The sequence below is a fragment of the Tiliqua scincoides genome, chromosome 9 (assembly GCF_035046505.1).
Source record: "Tiliqua scincoides isolate rTilSci1 chromosome 9, rTilSci1.hap2, whole genome shotgun sequence".
In the NCBI taxonomy this organism is placed as follows: domain Eukaryota; kingdom Metazoa; phylum Chordata; class Lepidosauria; order Squamata; family Scincidae; genus Tiliqua; species Tiliqua scincoides.
Genome location: NC_089829.1, coordinates 4,398,760 through 4,408,490, shown reverse-complemented (window position 1 = coordinate 4,408,490; position 9,731 = coordinate 4,398,760). Strand labels below are relative to the sequence as shown.

At 46.8% G+C, this 9,731-nt stretch overlaps 1 protein-coding gene across 2 annotated transcripts in view; it reads left to right on the top strand.

Moving 5' to 3' along the window:
• Window positions 1-9,731, top strand: part of NMNAT1 (nicotinamide nucleotide adenylyltransferase 1) — a 61,785-nt gene that overhangs the window by 34,596 nt on the left and 17,458 nt on the right. The window contains exon 1 of one of the 2 annotated variants that reach the window (XM_066637385.1): window positions 58-82. The exons of the other annotated variant lie outside the window; for it this stretch is intronic. The gene's annotated coding sequence lies outside the window, so the exon portion shown is untranslated. Of the gene's footprint in view, window positions 1-57; window positions 83-9,731 lie in introns of those variants that run through there. 2 annotated transcript variants of the gene reach the window in all.

Here is a 9,731-nt window from a genome sequence, read left to right as displayed (position 1 = left end):
GAGCACCAGGCCCGCCGCCTTCGGTTCCGCCCTCAAGCAACGGAGCCTCGACTGGTCGAAGACGCAACAGAGTCTGCAGAGGGTAAGAGCCTTGTGGGGGAGGTGGGTCAGGCCCCCTTGCGGGGGGAGGTCTTTTTCAAGGGGAGGAGGCTTAAGCTGCCGCCGTGTGCCAGTCTACCCAGTGTTTCTCAAACTGTGGGTCGTGAGCGCATTTCAGGTGGGTCCCCATTCATGTGAATGTATATTGGACTTGATGCTCCCCTGGCCTGTGCCTGCATTTGGGGGAATGTGACGCACCTGTACTTTCAACAAGCCCCCATGTATATGCTTCTGACAGTGACAGTCAAAAGATAGGGCTTCCTCCTGGTAAATGTGTGCAGCCTGGGAGTGTGAAACAGCTTCCTGCTGGATGATGTTACTTTGGTCATGACATCACTTTCTGTGGGTCCTGACAGATCAGGGATGTGTGTGGGTGGGGAGGCAGGTGAGGCAGTTCATAGTGTGGGCACCTTGCACGGCGGCGGTGCTTTTCAAAGGACTCTGGTGGGGAGGCATTGCCTCACTTGCCTCCCCACCACTTCTGAGTGCTTGAGCACCTCCCACAGCAGCAGCGTTTTTCGAAGGACTCCGGTGAGGAGGCTCTGCCTCTCCTGCCTCCTCACCCACTGCACGTCCCTGTGACAGATTCTCATTCTAAAAAGTGGGTACTGGTGCTAAAAGTTTGAGAACCACTAGTCTACACTGATCTTATCTTCCTGCCTGTAAGAGGGTGAGGACCCAGTCCTATCCAGCTTTCCAACACCGGTGCAACTGCAATGCAGCCCCGAGGCCGGGGAACTAATGTTCCCACACTTTGAGGAGGCCTCTATGACTGCCTTCCCACCACAGGGCGCAGTGCATGCCCCATTGGCACAGCTGCACTGGCACTAGAAAATTGGATAGGATTGGGCCCTGAGTCCAGTTAGAACCAAATATTGATGGGGCTATGGAGTGTGGGCTAAACAAGTACAGAAGAACATAAGAAGAGCCCTGCTGGATCAGGCCAAAGGCCCATCTAGTCCAGCTTTCTTCAGCTCACAGTGGCCCACCAGATGCCTCAGGGAGCACAGAAGATCACAAGAGACCTTGCTGTTATGGCAAGAGTGTTTCTGAGCATGCACAGAGTGCACGCTCTCTCTTGATGGGCAGGCATCTTATCATTAAGAACCTGAGAAGAGCCCCGCTGTATCAGGCCCAGGGCCCATCTAGTCCAGCTTCCTGCATCTCACAGTGGCCCACCAGATGCCTCAGGGAGCATGAAAGACAACAAGAAACCTGTTGTCGCTTCCCTGCACCTGACTTTCTATATACCCTCACATCCTCCAACAATGTCACCAGACTGCACTTGGGTTTAACGTGGACCACTTATTTAAACATAAAATTAAGCATGAAACCTACTGAACACACCATCCTTCCCTCCCTCTCCAGTCTGGGGTAGGCGAAAAGGAGTGAGCAACTGGTGGTCCGGAAAACAGATATGCACCCTCGTGCTGTAGTATTTATTTATTGAAAAGATTTTTATCCTGCCTTTCTTCTACCAGAGCAGATGCTCAAGGCGGCTTACAGTTTATATGAAAAAATACAATTTATAAAAACAATGAAAAAAACTCAAAAATAATGAATAAAATTGGAGGAGGGCAAAACAGACATTCAAGGAACTGCTGTAGAGACACAGGTGCCGGACAGCCCATCAGCCAGACAAAACGAAAAAGTTTAGAGCCTTTAGCCAGACAAAACGAAAACATTTAGTGCTGAAACACCACGAGGGAGGGGATAGATCTTAATTCCCCCAGTAGGGAGTTCCATAATTGTGGCGCCACCACTGAGAAGGCTCACTGTGCTGCCATCCCCCTAACTTGGGATAAAGGCAGCACTAGAAGGAAAGGCCCCTCAGATGACCTAAGAGGGTGGGCTGGAAAATAGGAGAGAAAGTGGTCCCTTGGATAACCTGGACCCAAACTATAGTATGCTGCCCCTAGTACTCTTACCAAGCTTTAATTAAGGTTATGGTAAAATGCTTGCTTTTTTTCTACTAATAATGGAAAGGGTAGAGTGGAGGTGGGGGGGGGGGAAATGTTTTCATCCCTAAGAGATTTCAGCTGCAATCCTATTCACACTTACCTGGGGGTAAGCCCCCTGAACAGAACGGGTGTTATTTCTGCATAAACCTGTATAGGGTTGTGTCTGCACTTAATGTTGCATTTTAGGATTTTGCACGTAATGCCTCATCAATATGATTTATTTACTAGCACCAGTAGGTGTGCCTGGTGCTTTTTCTGGGATTGCCCACTCTCCATGATTATACTGGTGTCTCCAGGAATTGGCATCCATCTCCAGGTGACTCCTGAAAACAACTTTGTAAATTTTAACAAGGTTTCTTGGAACTTCCAACATTGCATCAGGTTAGAAAATATTCCTAAATCTGCAGGAATAGCTTCTGTTGGGGTTGATAACCCTAGCTTTTACATAAAGGAAGGTCTCTGTCCCTAATGAAGACATAATAATTGTATCGATTTACCAATAAATATTGACACAAAGGAGACCAGAGAGAGATGGGGGGGGGTGGAAGCAGGCCCCTGTCCCAGGGTCTCACAATCTTTGTGTAAAACTGACACAAAGGAGACAGCAGAGGAATGGGAGGAAGTGGAAGCATGTACGGTTATTTCACACTGATGTTTTTTTAAGCTGGGTTGCTGAATGGTGTGAGGGCTGTATGTATAAAGCACCTCAGAGGTCTGGATGAATTTGCTATCTTCTCTTACTGGTGATTCTGTTCGTCACTGGTGATTCTGGCTGCTCCTGTCACACAGTTCTCTCTAGGCACTACTGGCTTGCTGGCAAGAAAGGGGCTTGATAGCTATGCCCTGAGCTATGGCTCAGAGCATAGCTCTGTGATGCACTACTTTGGCTATGGAGGATGATCACTTGTGCAGGAGGGGTTAGCTGATATTGCAGAACTTCAGTCTGGTTAACTAAGGATGTAAATTCAGGTGCCAATTTTCTATCACTGTTTCTCCAGCTGAGAAAAGCTTCATAGATTGAATTCTCTAAGTTACACCTTGGTTCTCTAAAGATGTAATGATCTTACAGGTTGAAAAGCATCTGCTATACCTCTCTGCTTCTGGGAGCAGTGGATGGATATGCCATGTTTGGGGATTATCAGATCTCTGGAGCAGCTGACTAGGAAGTTACAGAGATAAATAAGTACAGAGGATATGCCTCTCTCTTGCAAGATGCAACTTTGAAAGCTGCTTCCTTCTCTGAGCTTAGCCCATAGCATGAAGAATGAAAAGGGTCTTTGGAGCAGATCTAGGTGTGGTTTCTCAGCTGTTTGGAACTTTATAAACTGAAACTAGGATCTTGCCAGAAAACAGCAGAGTAGGGACAAGGCTTCCTGAGGCCCCAAGGGATCCCATAGAATTTGCGTAAAATCAGCATCATCGCTGTTGAGGAACCAAGGCTAGGGACTTCTTGAAAGGTCAGAGTAAGTAGGGTGACTGGGGTGAGAACTCTGGAAAGCTTTATATAACCCCTGACCCACCTATGACTCTGTTTCATACCAAATCAGACCTTTTATCCATCTAGCCAGTATTGCCAACACTGACTGGCAGTGTCTCCCCAGGGTTTCATACCAGGGTTTTCCCCGCACTAGCTGGAGATCCTGCCAGAGATTAAACCAGGGACCTTCTGCATGCACAGCAGGTGACCCTGCCACAGAACTATAGATATTCCTGATGAAGCTGTCTTCTACCAAGCCTGACCCTTGGTCCATCTTGCTCAGTATTGTCAACCCACTGGCAGCAGCTTTCCAGGGCTTCGGACAGAGGTCTTTCCCTGCCAGGGATTGACCTTCTGCATGCAAAGTGTGTGCTCTGTTACTGAACTATGGAACCTTCTGGTGAAGATAGAATGCTGCCTTCTACTGGTTCATAGAGCTCAGTATTACCTATGCTGATTGGCAGCACCTAGCTCAGGAGTTTTCACCTTAACCAGAAGCAGCTCTCCAAGGTTTCCATCAGGATTTTTCTCCTGGAGATGGGGCTTTGGGTTGAATATGGGACTTTCTGCATGCAGAGCAGGTGCTTGTCAAGATATAGCCCCACTTAATGCATAGCACATTTACAGCTGTTATATTTGAGGGAAAGCAACCTGTGCATGAGTGCACATTTTGGTGCAAAAGGCTGCACATCAGAATGCATCATGTGACTTCAAAATGGGCTACCAACATTTTCTTTGGCTGGCCTCAACCCTATGTTGCCTGGAAATCGCTGAGGTTAGCGACACTTTCCAGCACTGACATAAGGGCAATGCAGCTCTGAGATAAGGGAACAAATATTCCCTTCCTTTGAGGAGGCCTCCGTGGGTGACCCCCAACTGCAGGAGGCAGCACATGTCCCATGGGCACTGCTATGCCAGTGCTGGAAAGCACTGACATAAGGGGCTAGGATTGAGCCTTAATCTGTGTTTTCCTGTCCTGTGTCTGTGGGTGCTCTGGCTTGAGAGCAAAGACTCTCCACTAGACACTCTCCACTAGACTAGACTTAAATTATTAAGTTGAAATCCTAAGAACACTTTCCAGGGAGGAAGTCCCACTGTGCTCTGCAGGGCTTACCTCTGAGTAAATGTGCTTTGAGCTGCATGACACATGCCCAGGCATATGCACATTTTGGCTGGGAACTCAAACCTGAACTCAAGAAAATGATCTCAATCCACAGTTTTGATGAGAAATGCAGGTGCCGATTCTGGAACAAATTCATCACATTTATTTAAATTCATTTGCCCCTAAAAACACAGTACAGAGTTCTGCTTTATTTTTAAGGCTTCCAGGATAGTCCAAATTTTGTCATCAGGTCTGGTGCATCAGAGAAGGTTGAATCCAGAGAGCCAGAGTGGTGTAGTGGTTTGGGAGGTGGACTTAAACCTGGAAGGTCCAGGTTCAAATCCCCCCTCATCCATGAAACGTCGTGGGTGACTTTGGGCCAGCCTCTTTCTCTCAGCCTCACCTACCTCACAGGGTTGTTGTGAGGACAGAAGGAGGGGAGAAGCTGTGTACACCACCCTGAGCTCTTTGGAGGAAGGGAAGTATAAAAATATGAAAAATAAAAATAAATAAATAGAAAGGCAGAGTTCTCAAAAGACAATAGTGATTGCTTGTAGTGGATCACTAGGTTGTAGTAATGTTTTTAACTAACAACTTGTAACTACATGAATTATATAATATGTAATTCTTAGCAAGAGACCTGTTACTGAGAATTTCTCTAGCACTTCCACTAGCATATGTTCAAATATTTCTGCATCTTTACAACAACACAGCAACTGGCCTAGTGGTCACCTATTGAGTTTCCTGTCCGGTGTTTGTATCTGGGTCTCCTACCACCCAGTTCAAAATTCTAGCCCAGGGGTCTCCAAACCCCAGCCTGAGGGCCAGATGCGACCCCTGACAAGCATGTATCTGGCCCATGGCAAGTCTCTGGTCCTCTGTAAGCCTTTGGCCCACTCAACTGAAAGTGACCAGAGTTGTGCTCCAGGTGCGTCTGGAGAGTGTTCTGAGGGCCAGGAGGACCAGGCACCTCCCCTCAAAATGCCTTCTAAAGACCTAAAAACATCACTTCCTGGTTTTCCTGAAAAATCTGAAGTGATGTTTTTGGACCATCTGAAGGCCTTAGGCTTTCTGAAGCTTTCTAATGTATTTATTTAAATTTTATATTTAAAATTTATTTATTTTTCTGGCCCTTGACACCATGCCAGATATTTTATGTGGCCCTCTGGCCAAAAAGTTTAGAGACCCCTGATCTAGCCCTAGCTCACAGTCTAGTCCAGGGGTCTCCAAACTTTTCAGTACAAGAGCCACATTGTATGTTTTACACATTTTCACAGGCTGAAAAAAAAAAAGAATGAATGAATGAAATTTGAATGAATGACTAAGTTTTACTTGGATCTTTTTTGCAATCAGTATGATATGATTCAGAACAAAGGAGAACTGTGACAATTACAAAGAAACAATGCTGTGCTTAAACTGAGAAATGATATATAATGAATAAAAATGTCAAACATTAGCAAATGCTCTGACCAAAAAAAATGTTTCTGCGGGCGGGATAAAATCTTGTGGTGAGCCAGACATGGCACCCAGGCTGTATTTTGGAGACCCTTGGTCTAGTCCATCAGCTACCTTCCTTTAACAGCAGAATGGCAGAGGCCACTGCGTAACCAAGACTGAAGCATGTTCAGTCTGGCTGTGATGAAAAGGCTTAATCAGCACTGAATTGTAGCCCAAAGTACCAGTCCACTCCCACAACTCTGAATATTTCATCTTGGAATAAGTGTGCCTAAGTTGTACACACACATCCCACATGCAACTCTTGTGCATCATGCAACTCACATAGAAGAAGCCTTTGAAACAAGGACACTTGGATATAGGCCAGTGTGTCACCTGAGCTCTGGCATAGTCATAGGAGAATGATGTACTGCAGAAGCACCTGAGTATCTGAACTCTCCTTGAAGTAAACAGGCCTAGTGGGGATAAGCCTCAACTTCAGCTGCCTCTCTTTCCCTCCTGAAAATTGCCACAACTGTGTTCTGCTGGGGGGGGGGGGCAGTGGGAATGCCTCATCCTCAACTGTCGCCTATAAGGCAGAAAGGAGCGACTGAGACTGCAAACTGAGACCACCCCAGTCTTGGAAATCGGAGCTTTGGGCTTTAGCAGGACAAGCGTGGCTCCTTCTAGCTCCGATTCCATATCTGTTCCCATAGCAACTGTCTCCCAGTTGATTCTGCTGTATTTCAAGCTCCACCAAAAATTCGAAAAGCTTTTAGATGCTGTTTTGTGCAAAAAAAGAGGGAGCTTTTAGAAACCAGGGGTGGTGGAATGATCTACAAAAACTTGTGTGTTAGAAGTCGGGAGACTCTTAGAGTTAGCCCTTTATAGAACCCCTAAAGCCCTGTGCTATTGACTCAAAGGCCCCCCAACGCGAGTACATATGAATAGTTAAAGGCTTTGGCTATCAATACCCCGGTTCTAAAGGTCCTCCTGCTGCAGTCGCAGCAGAGATCTGACAGTTTTCTCCACTGCAAAGACAGAGGCAGTTTAGCATGAGACCCATGGCAGGCAGAGACGTTGCTGGAGGAATAGGGCTGCTGGGTTTGGGGCCCAGACTGTCGAGGGTCAGACGTGCCACAGGCAGCTGCATTCGGAGACCGGCTTGTAACAGATCCCAGTCTTTGCCTGCTTGTTCAGTATCAGGCCAGGAGAAACTATATTGGCAAGCCAGAATATTCCTAGGATGGAGAAGAAGGCTGAAAGAAACAAGGGGGCACTGTTAGAGGAGAGAATGGAACACCTGTGATTTCCTGTGTATTTATTTATTTACTACACTTATATCCCACCTTTCTACCTGAAAGTGTAGACATCTATTGTGTATATTGAACATCTGGTGCTCTGCACAAAGTCTGGTGTTCTAAGAATCTCAGAAGATCACTTTTTAAGAAAGTTTCTAGTCCACATGATAGTATTATAAAAAGAAAAGCCCCCAACCAGTCTTGAAAACCTGCATGCACTTTCCTTTTTTCCAGCACCTTCGCTGCTTAAATATTTGAGTCTTCCCTGGTGCACACACACACACACATGCAGGCACACCACTTAATGGACATGGAATAAATGTTTTAAAGCAAAGCAAATCTGTACAATAAGTCTAGTTTGTATGAGAGGGCTTTAGTCTACCACTGGACCTAGGAGAGGATGTCCTGCCTCCATTTGCCTTTTTCATGAACATATCCCCAGGGAGAAATTCCCACCCCCACCCCCCACCTCTAACAAAAGAGGATCTTATCTTAAAGATTGGCAAAACTCTTCCTCTTAAAATTGCCACAGGACTCCTGGTTGGGTTTGCCATAAGAGACTGCTTATTTCAGGGCTTAATTTCTGCTATACAGAAATACACAGGACACTCTGAAGTTCAAACCGCAAAAGGCAGAATCTGACAAAAGCTGGTCGTGACCGAGCCTTTCCTGAGAGTGTTGAAATAAGCTGTTTGGCCCCATCCTTCATATATTTACTTGGAAGCCAGTCTCACTGAGCTCAAATCAGGCTTACTCCCAAACAAGCATGAATAGGATTGTGTCTTATTTTAACAATTTCTAACCCCCTTCATGACCAAGAAAGGTCATGTTATGTTGATCGGACATCCAAGAAAGATACTGGCAAGACATGATGTTAACGCTTCTCCCCAGGTCTCTGGCATTTCTTAGTCACCACTGCTGGGGGGACGGACGGACGACGACCTTGTGATAAGCCCAAGGAATGTAGCCCCTCTGCCGGAAACCTGCTGCCAGAAGTCAACTGCCTCAGCTGCAGCTAACATACCCTGCAGGACCTAATAATAATAACTAGGTATTTATATACTGCCTTTCTGGTCATCGGATTACTCCTCTGACTCAATTCAAGGCGGTTTACAGAGGCAGGCGTTTCTAAATCCTTCGAGGGGATTTTTACAATCATAGAGGTTCTCTCTTTCAAGAACCAACAACATTTCAGAATGGATCTTCCTGGTTTGGTCTCACTTCTGGCCTCCAGTTCTCCCAGGCAGGCTGACAAGCAGCTCCATCTCTCACATGGAGGGCAGCCAAGACGCTTCTTGCTCACACCAAGAGCAGGTGGAATCACTCAGCTAGCAGTGACCAGTGACCGAGCAGTGACTATTCGTGGCTCCATTGCATAGCTTTCAAGCCAAGGCCTGCTGATGGCATTTTGAGAAGCAGCCCTGGCCCTCCTCTCTCCCCCAGCCCTCAGCCCTGTATTCCCAGCTCAAGAGAATGGCCAGGGTTTGGCTCAGCGCAGGCTGCCAATGCTGGCACCTCCCTTCTCTCAGGGCATTTTCACACAAACCACAGGCCACAGTGCCAGATCTGGAGCAAAGTGGGGATCGGCCTGGGCATGCCCCAAATTTTGGCAAGTGTGCTTTGCTCTAGCTAGCAAGAGGTGACGCAAAGGGAAATGATGGCACTCACCGGCCGATGTTAAACTGCTCACCGACATAACCACCGAAAGGTAATACAGCTCAGGTGTGGTTTTGGCCTATGGGTGATGCAAACATATAAACAGCAGAGTAAACAGCTCTGTATACTTTTAGGATCATTCAGTCTTCCCTGTCTGTGATATGGAGATAACAGTCCTTTGGTTGTTGATCAAGATAATACATGTGGAGCACTTTGCACTCTCAGAAATGACTAAGAATTTTTATTAACTGCAGGCTTCCCCGGTATCTGTGGGGGATATGCTCCAGCCCCCCTCCCACAGGTACTGTAAACTGCAGAGAAGAGAGAACCCTGTCTCTGCACACACCCCTTCTCTTCTTTACAGTCATTCTAAGCAAGCATGTCTCTTCCTTATACCAAACACACTAAGCAGGCAAGCTTATAGGAAGACAAGCAGGCAGGCAGTCTGAATGCTAGAGAAGACTAAGAGTACAATCTTAGACTTGTCTACTCAGAAGTAAGTCTCACTGTCTTCAGTGGGGCTTATTCTCAAGAAAGCATGCGTAGGATTGCAGTGGGGCTTACTCTCAGGAAAGCATGCATAGGATTGCAGCCTAAGGGCACAATCCAAAGCTGTGCTGGAGCAGGCAAGCCAGGAGGCTTGCGCTGCATCCAACTTGGGTTATTGGCCAGCAGTGGCTCAGCCAGAGGCAAGGGGAAGC